This window comes from Vicia villosa, linkage group LG3 (genome assembly GCF_029867415.1).
Source record: "Vicia villosa cultivar HV-30 ecotype Madison, WI linkage group LG3, Vvil1.0, whole genome shotgun sequence".
Taxonomy (NCBI): Eukaryota; Viridiplantae; Streptophyta; class Magnoliopsida; order Fabales; family Fabaceae; genus Vicia; species Vicia villosa.
This window is the reverse complement of record NC_081182.1, coordinates 178,505,394-178,524,194: the sequence shown is the minus strand read 5'-3', so window position 1 is coordinate 178,524,194 and position 18,801 is coordinate 178,505,394.

Below are 18,801 nucleotides of genomic sequence, written 5' to 3'. Positions count from 1 at the left end.
ACAAGTCCGGTCCCAAGGACAAGCGTAACCGTAAACTTCACCTGTTTCTAACATCATCCGATCACAAATAAATCTATTACAGCTGCTGCAACCATTTATATAATAAATTTCATCTTGTTAGCTTTCCAACGCTTCAAATGAGACTCAAATCGAATGCCTAAAACTCCAGATATGAATTTTTGAAGTTTCACAAAAAATTCAGCAATTTCCTGCGTTTTGCTTACGGAAATTCCACTCCAAAACTCATTTTTCTTCAACTTAAACATATTCCAAACAACTCTTAACATATCTCCTCACTTCCAAACTTTTCATAACTCGAGATGCACATTCTTTCTCCGAAATTCAGTTTCCGAAACACCAAGACAATAATCCTCTTTGCGAACTTGCAACTGAGCCACACCCGAGAAGCAAAGCTTCTCTCCCACTTCACTCAAACTAATTCCTGCAACAACCAGAAAGCAACAAGTACCGACAGTGTTTCACACACTTGTCATGTACGGAGGAATAAACAACATTAGACAACTTGGTCAGACGGACCGACCTGCTCTAATACCACTAATATAACACCCCAATTCTACCCATCGAATATTAATAAAATCAAAGTACAGAAAATTTAATCATACAATGGATGTCACATTTACTTCACATAAGCAACATACATTAATCATAATTATGCAGATACATAACACTTAGAACCTGGATGAACTTATAGCAACATATTTCAATTCAATTAATCAACTAAACAGCTGAATCATAATTTCTCAAAGGTAACAACATCACATCTTTTATTCACTGAAAACACTTCGCAACTATTAATATTATTCAACTTCAATTCGCTTAACATATTTATTTGACTAAACAACTTCAAAATCAACATGATAATTCATAATTCAACTTAAGGTAATAACAACATTTAAACGTAACAATAACCGTCCATCCCCCGATGCTACGTATCAGAGCAAGACCCTCTTGACTTATTATAGAGCAACATGAAGACTTCATAAATTAATTTCAAACTTTCACAATTATACTTGAGTACCTGCCCATTTCCCATGGTAGGGGAAACATCAGCAGAGGGGGGAGATATCTAACAATATAATACGATGCATGAAAAAAAATATAATAGAAATCAGTTATAATAATAATTATAACAACAAATATAATAATAAATAGTAATGACAATTATAACAATAGCTATAATAACAATTAGCAACAACAATTATAATAATAGTTATAATAACCATTACACGTCTTTCTAACAATATCTATCACAACAAATCGTTAGCATAATTTCACACTAAGTCATCAACAACGTATTACAACAAAACGATCAATTTAATACAACACTTATCCATCATCACAACAACATCAACAACAATTAATCAACTCGAAATGCGACTCATAACAGTGCATATGCATGTGGTACCCATTTGGAGTAAAACTCCCAACTTAAACATTTGTCATTCAGGTCATCGTCACTTTTGATATTTTCAGGCCAACTTAAACAGTTGTCATTTTCAGAACAACTTAAACATTTTCCATTTTCAGGCCGCCGTGTTTGCCATAATTTTGAGGTCGTCGTGTTTGCCATAATTTTGAGGCCGTCGTGTTTGCCATAATTTTCAGGCATGCATTATGCAATGGATGCGACTCAATGAATGCAACAATTACATACAACACAACAAAAATCTCATCATGAGGCATATGCCTATATCATTGTTATTACCAATTATTAGAGGTAATCATCATCACAAAAGGCATAAGCCTATATCGTCACTACAACACTGGCCATAGGCCTACAACATCATCATCGTATTAATAACATAATCATAACAATAAAATAAAATAATCATAATCACATCACCAACATCACAATATCAACAACGTATTATTACAACAACATAACAACTATACCAACATCAACATAGAACGATTTTCAACAATAGATTCATCGATAGTAGAACAATTTCAGCAATATCATACACAATCACCACAAACAACCACACACCGCAACAATTTTACACAACCACAAACAAAGGCAATTATACAAACCCAATCCCACATACAATTCATCATAAATCCCATTATAGAATCGGAACCCCACCCTTACCTTGGATTGTAGATTACTCTATAATTTTACCGATCGAAGCCTTCTAGCCTTAGCCTCTTAATCAGAATCAAAAGGTAATTTTTCCCCCAAATATGCAGCTACAGTGCGATGATGATATCTCGCAACTCAAACCTTATTTTGAAGATCCCAACGATCTAAAGTTAGATATAGGTGTTGCGAACCTACCCTCAAAATTTGGCCACAATCCAACGGTTAACGAATTGGGGATCTTTGATTTAGTGATACCGCTGCAAGAAAAACGAGAATGAGTTTCTCTCCTATTTTCTCTCTTCTCTACAACTTTCCATGACCAATTCCCTGAGACTTTTTCCCTTCTAATTAACATAATCCCTATCTTAACCTAATTTCGTTAAACCTATTGGGCCTAACATTCTCACCCCACCTTTTACTACCCCAATCACTTAATTAAGTTCATATAATAAATCTAGTATTTCTTCAATACTATTTCTACTACTTAATCAATTAATTAATCGACTAATTAATCATAACAACCTATGTCAACAATTCTCAACACTCCACAAATTCAACAATTAAATTTGGAATAATTTGAAAATATTTAATTAAATAATTAATTAAATACCAGGTGTTACACTTGACATTCTTTCCAAACCAAATTTTGTCTGGAACTTCACTATTCAAAGCAACAGTAGAAGTGAGATTAAGAACATGCTGTTAGAACAAGATTTGTTCTGATCAATATTCTTGTTTTGATGATAACAATATATATGAATTTTGTATAAGACAATATGGTACTCTAATCCTTTGCATTTTCCATTTTAGGAAATATATAAAGAGTATGCACAATTCAGCGCTAAGAAGCACTGACTCAGAAGGTTCAGGATTGCAACATCAAAACATGCTCTCGCAAGACATCAGAAGATGGTCAAGCAGAATCAGAACATGGTCTATGAAGCATCAGAAGAACATGAAGTCAGAAGCAGAAGCACTGAAGTTCTTATGGTATCACGCTCAAGCACTTCAAAGTCAGAAGACAAGAAGATGCTCTGCACCAAGCTGTGACTCTGATTATTCAAACGTTGTATTCACAAATCTGAGATCAGAAGCAAGTACAAGATGACAGGCTATTAAGTCTAATCTCTGACTGACAAAAGGAACGTTAGAAGCTACAAACGGCAAAGTCAGTAAAAGCAGCAAAAGCATGGCTCGAGGTAGTTGACAAAAGTGTGAAACATTAAATGCAAAGCTGTACTATTCACGCAATGCATTAAATGCAACCCAACGGTCATCTTCTCAAACGCCTATAAATATGGAAATTCTGATCAGAAGCAGTAAACGAACTCTTGCAAAAATACTGAAACGCTGTTGAAATTAAAGATCACGCACTTCATCTTCAACCTCACAAACTCTTGTAATATTTAGTGAGTGTTAAGCTTAGAACTTAAGAGAAATATCACAATTGTGATTATAGCTTGATAAGAAGCAATTCAAACTCTTGTAACATTTATTTTACATTGATTGTAAAAGGTTCCTAGAGTGATCAGTGAGATCAGTAGACTCTAGATGACTTAGAAGTTTCTAAGTGGTGATTTCCTAGAGTGATCAAGTTGTGATCAGTATACTCTAGAAGACTTAGAGGGTATCTAAGTGGAAAACCATTGTAATCAGATTGATTACTGGATTAAATCCTCAGTTGAGGTAAATCACTCTAAGGGGGTGGACTGGAGTAGTTTCGTTAACAACGAACCAGGATAAAAATAATTGTGTTCATTGTTTTTATCTTAAGAGTTTTTAAAGTCACACTTATTCAAACCCCCCCTTTCTAAGTGTTTTTCTATCCTTCAATTGGCATCAGAGCGCCGGTTCTAGGTGCAAGCACTTAACCATGTTAGATAAAAGATTCAGGGAGAAAAACACTAAGTCAATATGGTTGATCCATCAACAGCTGCATCAACTACTACACCTGTTTCTAATTATCAAAACAACAATGGAAATGGATATTCTAGACCACCAGTATTTGATGGTGAAAACTTTGAATACTGGAAAGATAGACTTGAAAGTTACTTTCTTGGTCTAGATGGTGACTTATGGGATCTACTTGTGGATGGTTACAGACATCCTGTAAATGCTAGTGAAGTAAAGATGTCAAGACAAGAAATGAATGATGATCAAAAGAAACAATTCAAAAATCATCACAAGTCAAGGACAATTTTGCTGAATGTTATTTCTCATGCTGAATATGAGAAGATATCAAACAGAGAAACTGCCCATGACATCTTTGAATCCTTGAAGATGACTCGTGAAGGGAATGCCCAAGTCAAGGAGACAAAAGCTCTTGCTTTAATCCAGAAGTACGAAGCTTTCAAGATGGAGGAAGATGAAAACATTGAAGCAATGTTCTCAAGATTCCAGACTCTGACCGCTGGATTAAGAGTGCTTGACAAGGGATACACAAAGGCTGATCATGTCAAGAAGATCATCAGAAGCTTGCCCAGAAGATGGGGCCCAATGGTGACTGCATTCAAGATTGCGAAGAATATGAATGAAGTCTCTCTTGAAGAGTTGATCAGTGCCCTGAGGAGTCATGAAATAGAGCTGGATGCTAATGAACCTCAGAAGAAAGGTAAGTCTATTGCTTTAAAATCTTTGAATAAAAAATGCACTAACGCTTTTCAGGCGAAAGAAGAAGATTCTGAAGAGTCAGAATCAGAGGAAGAAGAAGATGAGCTGTCCATGATCTTCAGAAGGGTAAACCAACTCTGGAAGAGCAAACAGAGGAAGTTCAAGAACTTCAGAAGTTCCAAAAGGCCTGAAAGAGGAGAATCTTCTGGACTCAGAAGATCTGACAAAAAGAAGGTCACGTGCTTTGAATGCAAGGAGCCATGACATTACAAGAACGAATGTCCAAAGCTTCAGAGGGAAAAGCCCAAGAAGAAGTTTCAAAAGAAGAAAGGCCTTATGGAAACTTGGGATGATTCAGATGCATCATAATCAGAATCAGACTCTGAAGACGAGCAGGCAAACATTGCGCTCATGGCCACTGTTGATGATGGATCAGAATCTACATCAGAATCAGACTCTGACTCTAAAGAGGTATTTTATGAACTTTCTAGAGACGAGCTAGTTTCCAGCTTAACTGAAATTCTGGAAATCAAGGCTAAGCTTAGTATCAAATACAAAAAGCTGAGAAAGCTCTTTACATCTGAAACTAAGAAGCTTGAATTAGAAATTTCTGAACTTAAGGAAAAAGTTTTAAAATTATCCAAAGATGGTGAATCATCTTCTAGTTCAGAAAAGTCTATTCCAAGCATGAACAATATTCTTAAGGAATATGACTTGAGTTTCAGAAAATTTCTATCTAGAGGTATTGGAAGAAGTCAACTTGCCTCTATGATATATGCAGTTAGTGGAAACAAGAGAGTTGGCATAGGCTATGAGGGTGAAACCCCATACAAACTTGAATCTGTTGATGATATGAAAATCACATACAAGCCCTTGTATGATCAATTCAAAGGGCCACTCCCATGATATTAGGCTCACATCACATGCTAAAAGCTTTCACATTACACACACTAAGAAGCATGTGACACATAATAGAAAATATCATGTTGCTCAGAATAAGGAATATCATGTTGTACCTCATATTAATTATCATGCTAAACCCAAGTTCAATCAGAACTTGAGGAGAACTAACAATAAAGGACCCAAGAAAATGTGGGTACCTAAGGAGAAGATAATTTTTTTTGTATATATCCTTGGCAGCAAAGAAGACAAAGCAAAACATGTCATGGTACCTGGACTCTGGGTTCTCGCGGCACATGATGGGAAAAAGGTCTATGTTCCAAGACCTGGTGCTTAAATCTGCTGGAGAAGTTAAGTTTGGAGGGAATCAGAAGGGCAACATAATTGGCTATGGAACCATAAGTATTGGTAACTCTCCTTCCATAACTAATGTACTTCTTGTAGATGGATTAGCTCATAACTTATTGTCCATAAGTCAATTAAGTGACAATTGTTATGACATAATCTTCAATCAAAAGTCTTGTAAAGCAGTAAGTCAGAAGGATGGCTCAATCCTATTTACAGGCAACAGAAAGAACAACATTTACAAGATTAATCTTCAAGATCTTAAGAATCAGAAGGTAACTTGTCTTATGTCTGTTAGTGAAGAGTAATGGGTCTGGAACAGAAGATTAGGTCATGCTAGTTTGAGAAAGATTTCTCAGATTGACAAACTTCATCTGGTTAGAGGACTCCCAAATCTGAAATATAAATCAGATGCTATTTGCGAAGCATGTCAGAAAGGGAAGTTTTCCAAACCTGCATTCAAGTCTAAGAATGTTGTCTCTTCCTCTAGGCCGCTAGAACTTCTGCACATTAATCTGTTTGGCCCAGTTAAAACAGAATCTGTCAGAGGGAAGAAATATGGATTAGTCATCGTAGATGATTATAGCAGATGGACATGGGTAAAGTTCTTGAAACATAAGGATGAGTCTCATATAGTGTTCTTTGACTTCTGCACTCAGATCCAATCTAAGAAAGAGTGTAAAATCATAAAGGTCAGAGGTGATCATGGTGGCGAATTTGAGAATAGATTCTTTGAGATTTATTTCAAAGAAAATGGTATTGCCCATGATTTCTCTTGTCCTAGAACTCCACAGCAAAATGGAGTTGTAGAGCGAAATAATAGGACTCTACAAGAAATGGCCAGAACCATGATAAATGAAACCAATATGGCTAAGCATTTCTGGGCAGAAGCAATAAATACTGCATGTTATATTTAGAATAGAATCTCCATAAGACCTATTCTAAATAAGACTCCTTATGAATTGTGGAAGAACAGAAAGCCTAACATTTCTTATTTCCATCTATTTGGATGTGTATGTTATATTTTGAACACTAAAGATCATCTGCATAAGTTTGATTCTAAAGCACAAAAGTGTTTCCTTCTTGGATATTCTGAACGCTCAAAAGGCTACAGAGTATACAATACTGAAACATTGATTTTTGAAGAATCAATCAATATCAGATTTGATGATAAGCTTAGTCTTGAAAAGCCAAAGCAGTTTGAGAATTTTGCAGATATAGAAATCTCTAATTCAGACGCTGAAGAACCCAGAGGCAAAGTGTCAGAAGATCAAGTTGCTGCTTCATTAGAGAATCTCAGAATTTCTGAAGAGCCAACTGTCAGAAGATCTTCTAGAGTCAACTTTGCTCACTCAAAAGATGTTATCATTGGGAATAAAGAAGATCCTATCAGAACAAGGGCATTCCTTAAGAACAATGCAGAATGTCAATTTGGTCTAGTATCTCTTATTGAGCCAACTTCTGTTGATCAAGCTCTGGAGGATGCTGACTGGATAATTGTCATGCAAGAAGAACTCAATCAGTTTACAAGGAATGACGTTTGGGATCTTGTTCCACGACCAAAAGGATTCAACATCATTGGAACTAAGTGGGTCTTCAGAAACAAGCTAAGCGAAAAAGGAGAAGTTGTAAGAAACAAAGCCAGACTGGTTGCTCAGGGCTATAGTCAGCAAGAAGGTATCGACTATACAGAAACCTTTGCACCAGTGGCTAGGTTAGAATCTATTCGCTTATTAATTTCTTTTGCCACTCAACATAACATCACTCTGTATCAGATGGATGTTAAGAGTGCCTTCTTAAATGGTTATATAGATGAGGAAGTATATGTCCACTAACCTCCTGGTTTTGAAGACTCTAAGTCTCCAAAACATGTTTTCAAGTTAAAGAAATCATTATATGGCCTGAATCAAGCTCCTAGAGCTTGGTATGAAAGATTAAGTTCGTTCCTTCTGGATAATGGTTTAACTAGAGGACAAGTGGATACTACTCTCTTTTGTAAAACCTTTAAAAAGGATATTTTAATTTGCCAAATATATGTTGATGATATTATCTTTGGAACCTCTAATGCTACACTTGGAAAGGAGTTTGCTAAGTCTATGCAGGATGAGTTTGAAATGAGCATGATGGAAGAACTCAAGTATTTCCTTGTGATCCAGATCAATCAAACTTCTGAAGGAACTTATGTTCATCAGACCAAGTATGTGAAAGAACTTCTAAAGAAGTTTAATCTTTCAGAAAGCAAAGAAGCAAAAACTCCTATGCATCCAACGTGTGTTCTAGGTAAGGATGAGTTAAGTAAGAAGGTAGATCAGAAGCTCTATAGAGGTATGATTGGATCTCTTCTATATCTTACTGCTTCTAGACCTGACATTTTACTCATTGTTTGTCTGTGTGCAAGATTCCAATCAGATCCTAGAGAATCTCACTTAACAGCTATTAAGAGAATTCTGAGGTATCTGAAAGGTACTACTAATGTTGGTTTAGTCTACAGAAGATCTGAAGAATACAACTTAGTGGGATTTTGTGATGCTGATTACGCTGGAGATAGAGTTGAAAGGAAAAGTACTTCTGGAAGTTGTCAATTTCTTGGAAGTCACCTGATCTCTTGGTACAGCAAGAAGCAAGCTACAATTGCCCTCTCTACAACAGAAGCAGAATATGTTGCTGCTGCTGGATGTAGTACACAGATGCTCTAGATGAAGAGTCAGCTAGAAGATTATCAGATATATGAGAGTAACATTCCTATCTTCTGTGATAATACTTCTTCTATTTGTTTATCTAAGAATCCAATCTTACATTCCAAAGCTAAACATATTGATATTAAACATCATTTCATTAGGGACTATGTTCAGAAGGGTGTGTAATACGGTGAACTGACTTTATTGAAATGTACGGTAAGCAAGAGTCGCCACCGACTTTTATTTTATCCAATTATAGAAAGGCTAAAAGAACAGGAAAAGACCTTTTGAAAAGATTTTGAGTTCGGGGGGTAAGTTATACAAAGGGAAGGTGTAAGGCACCCTTTGCATCCATGGTTTTCCATGGGCTCTTAATTGCTTAGCTCACTTTGTTTTCAAAAATGTTTGTAATGTTTGAAAAGTAAGATGCGAATAGAAATAAGAACTTTAGCTTGTAAATAAGCGTAGTCTTTTTGAACTTGATTTGGAAATGAGTGAAAAAAGAGTTTTGAATTTAAATCAGCGCAAGCAATTAATAGCAACTACCCTAAGTTTGAAAAATCGTTCTTTTAGCCTTTCGGGGGAAAGGATCTATCCATACCATGAGAGGGCAGGAAGTCTTTCAATTGGATGTTGAAGGGTCATCGAGGATTATCGTTTGCCATAAAACTGTCCATACCATAAAGAGGGAAGGTAGTCTAAGGGAAGGATATAATAGTCATTTTATCTTTTTAGGCATCATGCGAGGATACCTTAGCAATAGGGACAATCATCTTTTATGAGGCAACCTCGGGGGAGTTTCAATAACTTTGAAGGCAACATTTGCATTAGGTATCCTCGGAATCGAGGGTCTTGACTATTTTTAGGCAACAAAATTAAGGCAACAAGGCAACAGTAATAAGGCAACAAGGCAACCAAAGGCATTACCCTAAAGGTGTGTGGGTGCAACAATCACGTGGTTAATTCAGATATTTATCTTGTAATTAGTGATGCTAATTCGATTCATGGTTGCACTCCCTATATTACTAACCACAACAATTAATATTATACAGAAACTTAAAGGCAGAAAAAATAAAAGTTCCTACGCTATTACAATAAACACCTGCGGGGAAGGGGAAATAAACGCAGAAAATAAGAGGGAAGAATAATTAGTTTTAAATATCTTTGAATGCCTTGATTTACCTCGAACCCTCGATTGACTCTGGAAATTAAGAGGAAAATAAATAATGGTTAGTGTATTACAAATTCATTGACTATTTGAAGTAAACCCTATTTTGGGCAAAAGGCAAAATAAGAATTAAAATGATATTTAAAAAAAAAAGAATTAGAACTTAGCTTTTTGATCTGATGGCGCGTAGTCAGGGGATGTTGGGGCAACCCTGAAAAGTTGTACAAAATCTGATGGCGCGTAGTCGGGGGATGTTGGGGCAACCCTGAAAAGTTGTACAAAGAAGAGAAATGTTAGTGCATTATAGTTCCGTAAACCCTAATTGACAAAATACAAACCCTAACAAAATAATTTAAATCGTCATTAAAGGTTCAAGAAAAAGTCGAGAGTTCGATTAATATATATTAACCAAATAATAATTGTTTGATTAATATATAAAGAAAGGTTAAAAAACAATTATTAATATAAAAAAAAATCGAACTTTCGATGAGATAAACAATTATCATTTTATTATAAAAGAAACTAATTTAATAAAAAAATAATAATAATAGTAATTATACTAAAAAGGGAAATAAGAAAATAAGAGAATTTGTGTAATTAAAATAATAAAAAAATAAGAAAAAACTTAGCTCTGATCCAGTGTGGGCACATCTTGGAAGTCTATGGCGTGCCTGCAGCCTGGTGTACGTTGGATATGGCGCCTGTCTGATCTGAGGGCTAGCACGTGAGGGTTCAGCGTGCAATCATGTTGGTGGCGAGCATAGGATCCTGTAGAAATAAAGCTCAAAAATATATTGTCTGGCCTGGGTTTCGAACCCAGGCGCTCTTGCTAATGGCTTAACACGCGTTTCCACCTGTGCCAGCTTCGTTAATTGTTATTGACATGCATCCTATTATTATAATAGAAAAATAAGAAAATTTAAAATAACAAAACTCGCGCCCAGCCTTGCCTTCGTCCTTGTTGCGTTTTCCAGGGGGTACAGACCTTTAGACCACGTTTTTTGAGTGTGGTCTTAGCCCTGCAAATTTCAATCTCAACCAATTCGCGACATAAACTCCAACCAAAGGCATGAATCGACTGGAAATCCACATTTAAGTGTGATAGCATCATGGATTTGGTCCAATTATACTGGTAACAGAAATTCCCAATTCAAAGTTTGTAAACCCTAGCTATGGTGGATTGTTCAAACCTCAACGAAAATTAAATTAAATGTACAGAAACATACTAATCAACAACCTGAACACAAATCCATAATCAAAATTTGTTTATGATGCCTATATGAACATAACCGAGCGGAAAAACGAAAGAGCAAACCGTGGTGAATTATGAATGCTTCTGAGCGCGGCAGCCTTGGCCAACGATAGGAATTGCTTCAGAGATGTTCAGGGAGCACGTTTGAATCACCAAGACTTCTGGAATTCGCCTACAACCTTGAATTCGACCTTTCTTTCTTCTTGAATTTTTGAGTTCTTCACCCTGGTTCTGTCTGCCGAGAATCCTTATCCATCCCCCCTCTTATGCTGGGTCAATTGAGTTTATATAGAGGGATTTATTAGGTTAATATAATTTGAAAGAATCAAAGAGATTGAATCAAAAATATTTGATTTGGAGGAGAAGATATTTGATTGAAACTTGCTATTTTTGTTTCAAATCTCCCTTCCAATCATGCTTCAATCATTTTCACGAAATTCCTCATCAAATATTTGATACTTGATATGATTAGAAAACCATTTTATTTAATTTATTTAATATTTAAATGAATAAAATTCAAATAAATAAAATAAATGTCATAAAAAATAAAATAATAGATTTATAAGTCTTGATATTGTCCATGGATATGTTTGAGATCCAAAAATTAGGCCCAATAGTTCAAAACATCAAAATTCACCACTTTGTATTAGGTGCATTTTCTAAAAATCGACCAACTTGCGCAAGCCATAACTCTTTCAAATTTTATCATATGGAAGTGTTCTAGGACTTTTTGGAAACCTCAAGGTGTCCTCTATAAGCCACTTTGAAAGTTTTTTCCATTTGAGGATTTTATCTTGATGATATGGGCTTTGACAAAAAACTGCTTTCGGTTGACTTTCAAGAAGGACCTATAATGTTTTGATCCATATCTCCCAAATGAAGCATTTTTAGACTTGGCATGTGAGATACAAAATTGTGGAGAATTAAATTTCCTTCAAATTGAGCTTTGGATGGAAAATTTCTGACGTTCCATGTGGGAGTTATGGCTGGTCAAAGTTCAGTTAACTTTCTCCTATGAAAACCCTAATTTAGAAACTTTTGAAATTGTTGATTTCTGATCTTTCCTTGATGAGCCATGATCAATTCTTGATAAAATTGTGAATGATACTTCAATATAAGGATGTTGACAAAAAATCAGGAGTTTTGATTGTACTCTGACCACAGTTGACTTTTAGGTCAAACTGGTCGACTGTTGATCTTTTAAGCAGTTGACTGTGCAATCTTGGGAGTTAGGGCTTGAAAATTGGCATAGGGATTCTTTGAATCATATGATAGGCCATGGAGTCTTCTTAAGGTATGAGAACCTGACTTTTCTTTGAGAAAGGCAAAACCCTAGTCGGGGAGCTATTGTTTAGGAGAGTGTATATTCAATCAAGTATTGAGACTTTGATATTCAAATGAGCTTGAGCATGAAAATGTGGTGGGCAAATTTTGGGGTATGACAGGGTGTTCTATCTTTAAACTTTGTGGATACAGACCATCAATGGGCTGATATCTTTACAAAACCCCTTGCTGAAGATAGGTTTAAGTTCATTCTGAAGAATATCAGTATGGATTTATGCCCAGAATGAAAGGATGAGAAGTTATGATATATGGATTAGATTTGAAATGATCTTTTTATTTCTTTTATAAGAAGTTCTGATTGTTGATCAGTTAGATATTCTGATTCTGTTATTGCTAACGTTTCATATGTCTAAGTTGATTCAAAATCTCTTTTAAAGCAAAACAGCTGTCACCAGCTATTCTAGAAGATGAACACGTGTTCACTCTAATTGGACAAGCATGCCTGCAGTTAATGAGACTCCGCCCTAGGTAACTGTGCAAATCATTTCAAATATCACGTTTTACCCTAACGTCACTCAACATTAAATGCATTTTATTTTTTGCATTCTGTAACTGTGCATTCTCAAAATTTAATTGCATTTGTTTTTCAAATCTGTGTCTATTTAAACCGCCCTCATCATATCATTTTCTCTTTTCACGCATTCATTCTCTCTCTCTCTTGTTTATGCATTTCTGCAACTTGTTCTCTCTTTTCTTAAACCCTAAAAGAAAACCCAGAAATCTCAGTAAAGTGTCAATGGCTGCTTCTTCATCTCAAATTGCTGCTTCTTCGTCTCAGCAACAACAACAACCAGAACAAGAGCAACAACTCATTCCTAAGATCACATGTTCGATTCCTATGGATCAGTTGGAAGTTATTTGTGAACTGATGGTGGATGTTGATAATCTGGAACAACATCAAATTCATATCAAAGATAACTTGGTATTTCAAGGATGGTTGTCTTTGTTCCTTGAATTCTGTGGACCAGTCTATCCAGACTTAGTGAAGGAGTTCTGGATTCATGCGTTTGTTATTCCTAAAGCCATCATCTCTTTTTTTCATGGAAGATTCTTTCCCATCACTGAAAACACATTGAGAATGCTGTTAGATTTGATGAACGTTGAAGGTGAGGCTGAAGCAACTCCAAGAACAGATTGGGATGCAGTCTACGCTAAAATCTTTACTGATGGAAAGAAATCAGCAAGAGTTAAGGATCTGAAGAACATATACAAGATATGGACAAAGATTCTTCTAGGTTGTTTCTACCACAGGAAATCAACCAGTTCTTCTGACTTCGTCAACAGAGACCAACAATACATCCTGTATTGCCTTGGTACAAAGAACAAGGTGGATATTCCTTACATCATTTTCAATCATATGTGGAATTCTATAAAGGATTCTAGAGATGAAAACAGAATGAAGCATAAGAGGAACGTTATTCCTTTTGGGAGGATCAACACCAATCTTCTGGTTCAAACCAAGATGGTTGAAGAGTTGGAAAAAGCTGGAGTAATCAAAGACCCTTGCACAATCATTGGGAGTACTTTGAACGCTCTTACTTTGAGGAAAATGGGTCTAATTCAAGCTATTGGTACTGCTCCTCAAGCAGATCCAAATGTTAGAAACAGAAGAGGTCCAATTCTTGTTGATTTTGAAATGTTCTTTCTCAATGAACAACCAGAAATTAAGGTTCATTACCTTAATATTCTCAAACAAGATGGTTCTGTAGATGCTCCTATTAGGACAAGCAAGCAGCAGCTTCCGACTTCCAAGGATGGAGAGTTAGAAGTCTTTCCAGAAGCTGCTTCTCAAAAAGAAAGAAGAACAAAGCGAAAGCTAGATCTTCCTTCTATCAGTGAGGAGAAGAGAAATGAAGAGAAAGTTGTTGAAGAAAAGAAAGAAGCTGAAGTTGAAAAGGAGAATAAAAATAAAGAAGATGTTGTTGAAAAGAAGGAGCAGAAAAAGGATAATGATGAGAAGGACACTGAGAAGAAAAAGAAAAAGAAGAAAGATAAGAAGAAGAAAAAGAAAGAAGCGGAAAAGAAAGAAGAAAAGTTAACTGAGAAGAAGGTTGTTGAGAAGGAAAAGGTGCCAGAAGAAGAAGAGAAAACAGAAGAAGAAAGAAAGAAGGAAGCGTTGAAAGGAAAACAAAAGATGGTGATTCAGAAGAAAAGGAAGGCTGTAGTAGATGAATCTGAGAGGCATCTCAAGAAAAGATCTTCAGGTATTCACATTTCTGAACCTGATTCTGTATCTGTTTTAAATTTAAAATTTGTACCAACAGAAGTTCCCCCATCTCTCAACCAGAAAAAGCCTCATCACCTCCAACCGCAAAAGTTCTCACCCGTCCTCCTTCACCCAAGACAAATCTTGTTTATGACCATCCTGTTTCTGACCCTATCCTAGATATCTTACCCCTTCAAACCCTCTTTCCTCCTCACACCTTTATCCCTCTTTCTCAACCTCCTCCTCATTCCAACTCCCCTCCTGTAGTCAATCCTGAGGTCAATGATATTGCTGCTTCTGAATCTTTTGATGAAGATTCCTTTAACAACCTCCTGCGTGATTGTAACTACAAACCTAAACCTCGTCCTGACCCAGCTTTTGTAGTCTTGGATTCTGAGGATGAAGCAAAATCATTGCTTTCTCTTGATAGAGAACCTGAACCCTACTTCATTCTGAACCCAGACTCTTCTACCACCAAATTCAAAACCCCTAACCCTGAACTATTTGTTGGTGTAAGTTTTGAATTTTTAAAGCATAAGGTATAAACAGGTTTAGAAGCCTTGAAGGTTGTACATAATGCCAGGACGAATTATGTTGCTACTAGGAGTCTCTGGTGAGCATTCAGAAGGGAGATAAATTCTGACTTTCTGAAGCTTCAGAAAGCTTGTGAAGCAGAAGCTCCTGGCCCTTGTGGATTTCTAATGGATTTTGAAGACAACTATTTCTTTCCCATCAGGAGCTGGAAATCTCTTGAGGAAAAGGAATTGGTTGATGAGCTTGAAGAAGTGCATCCTTTGGCTATGGTCGTATGGAAGCCTCATTATCATGTTCTGACTGGAGACTTTCAGTCCATATTCAGCTGGCTAAGGGAGAATCCCTCTGTTAATGCACCAAATATGGTATATCCAAAAGTTGAATATCCATCAGAATCAGTTGCTCCAACACCTCCTCAGAATCTGGCTGACATTCTTCTGGCTCTAGAGAATCCAGATGTTGCTATCCCTACTCCTGTGTATGCTAAAGATGCTTCTGAATCAGAAGCTGATGCTGAAAATCAAGATGCTGAGAATCATCCTGCTAAGCAATCTCCTGCTAAGGAAAATCAAGCTGATGTTCTCATGGTTGATGCTGCTGCTGAGAATTCTCCTCTCATGGATAATAGCTTTGAAGCTTCTTCTGCTGGACCTTCTGTTTTGATAAACACCATGAAGGCTCTTCAATAGAATCAAGCTGATCTAGCTTCTCGTTCGTACAAGCATGAGGATACTCACAATGAGTTAAGATCATTCATGAAGACGCAGACAGAAGACACTACTGAGATTAAAAACCTTCTGGCCATGTTAGCTTCTAAGCTTGGCTAGTCGTAGCCTGTCTTAGTTGTTTTCTTGTTTTATGCATCTGTTTTCTTGCATCTGCTTCTATCTCGCTTGTACTTCTGATATATTTTGTTGATCAATGAAATCATTATCTTCTTCACTTTATGTGTCTTTTATCATCTGAATCTTTTAATGCTTTTTGATGTTATGACAAAAAGGGGGAGAAACATGATAATTGATTTGGTTTATTATATTAGTTGTTGGGATTAAGTCTCAACATTTCCTAACATTATTTGCAAGTTCTATGTCCTTGAGATTTTTTGCAGGATTGAAGATATTCTGAAAAAAGCTCAACATGAGAAGCAAATACATGGGGAAAAGCAATTCTATAAATAAGCATGCTCTTGGAAAATTGAAGCAAGCTTAGTGCTGTGAAGCTTCATGATCAGAAGCAAGAAGAAGAATGTTCTGATATTCATTCGTAGAATGCTTTGATATATTCTCTTTTGAATACTCTGATACATTTTCTTTCTCAAGAATGTTCTGATACATTCATGCTCTGATATTTTCGTCCAGTATGCTCTGATACATTTCAGGATGTAAAGATGCTCTGATGATGCTCTGATACATTCAAGAATGTTCTGATACAATCAAGCATGCTATTACAAAGAAGAAATTCAAAGCTCTGAAGCTGTCCTATGGAAGTGTAGCAACCTGCCCTAAAAATTAAAATTTAGAGTCGCCACCTATTCTGAAGGGCGAATAGGAAACCCTACGAAGTTAAGAGATTCGGGTAAGTTATTATAATCAGATCGAGGGAAGGTGTTAGGCACCCTCAACCCTTTCCTATTGGCTTTGAATCTAAGGGTCAAGTTTTATGGCTAAAAGTTAAGGTTAATAGCTAAGGAATTGAATAGGGGAAAAATTGAGATTTTAGGGAGGGGACTCGCCTTGGTTATCCAAGTGCCTACGTATCTCCTTAGGGAGAATCAGAGTCAACGTAGTTCGGGCACAGGGTTGTACGCCTTAGAATTTGAATTTGATATGGTTTTAAGGCTTTTTGAATGGCCTATCGTAATTTTAGAAGTTGTGATTTGAAAGGCTTTTTGAATTGCCTGATTGAAAAGGATGAAAATCCGTAGTGTCGTGGTTTAGTGTGTTTTGACTGTTTGTTTGGGCGTACAACCCTGATTTGATATGTCACCGTTAGATGCGATGATCAATAGTTTGATCAGTATAGCTAACGGATTAATGGGGCATTGCTGGTTACTCAGATCGATAGATTCGATCGTCGCGGGCAGCAAATTAAATGTATTTTAGATTTGTAGTATTTTTTATGTTTTATTCTTTTATCTCTCGTCTAATGCGACCAATAGCTTTAGTCGGGTCGAGGAGAGAATTATTCAAGAATTAATTAAATTAATATTTTTGCCAAATGGGCAATGGGATTGGGCAAACCCTAATATTCGAATCTATCTAGGGTTCTTTATGATTTATAATTAAAGAATAAATAAATTAAATCAATTAAGTCGAATAATCGACGTAATCGAATAATCGGGATGATTCTAAATAATTATAAATCCTAACCCTAATTCTAACCCTGATTATATTATTCAAATCCTAAATTAAATTAAATAAATTAAACATAATTTATATTTAACCTAAATAATAAAAATAGAAAATAAAAATATATGAAAAACCTGGGCCATGATCATGTGCAGCATGTTCTTGAGTGCCTATGGTAGATCTGCATGATGACAGGCGTTAGATATGGGCGGGTGTTGAATCTGATGGTGATGACCGAAGGTACATTATGAGCGTACGAAGGAAGGAATGCACTGGATCAGATAGAAGATTAAAACATAGAAAATAAATGGTGAGACACCAGGGATCGAACCCTGTCCTCATGGGTTTCACCTTGCGCTGCCTAGCCACCTGCGCCATGTGTATTAGTTGCTTCTGTAATAAATCGAAAATTATATAAACAAAATCAAACTTTACTTTTTCCAAAACCAACAAGCCGCGCCCCCCATGGTCTTTCTTCCTCCCTCGCTTTTTTCTACAAAACGTGAAACATCCATACCCTGCAAGAATCCGAACCAGCCAATGTGCTCGATAAATCGCGAAGAAGACCATAATTCAACCCGAAATCATTCTCTGAGTGCAGTAGTACCACCATCTTCGTCCAATTCAACCTGGAATGGGGGATCCCAATTTAAAGCTCCAAAACCTAACAATGGTGAATGAGCATTCTTGCACTAAAACTTCAAACAAACGATCCAGAAGCAACATACACACGTATATGAATACAAATATATAATTAAAACAAGTTTATGCTACACGAATCATTGCAATCGGAACCGAAAAATATTGGGCAAAACGTGAGTTTATAGGAGGTAGCGGAACAAGGTCCGATTTGAAAAATTCTGAAGTTTTTTTTGTGATTTCGGTGATGATGATGATGATTGTGTCGTTACCTTGTTGGCTTGGTCTTGTGAATTTGAAAACAAACACAAACAGAACAAAACAAAACAAGAAAATTGCAGGTGATGCCAATTGTGTTGTGCAGTTTATTTCACAAATTTGGTATTAGTTTGTCTTCTTTCTTCTTTTTATTTTTTGCTGTTAGTAGTGAGAATGGAGAGTTAGAAGAATTTGGTGCATTGACATTAAAATTACTGTATATGCCAAAAACGTGAAAGGAGGATCCCAGGTGGTTTTGTGTGTGTGGAATATCCACCTGAGTATCAATGGTTTGATGGAAAACCCCTATTAGTCTTTTTCGGTCCCCCCTATGTACAATATAAATCCTCCCTTTATATTAGTCCTAATTAGGGTTTTATACACCTGATGGGCCTATTGCCCAATTAACTTAATAACT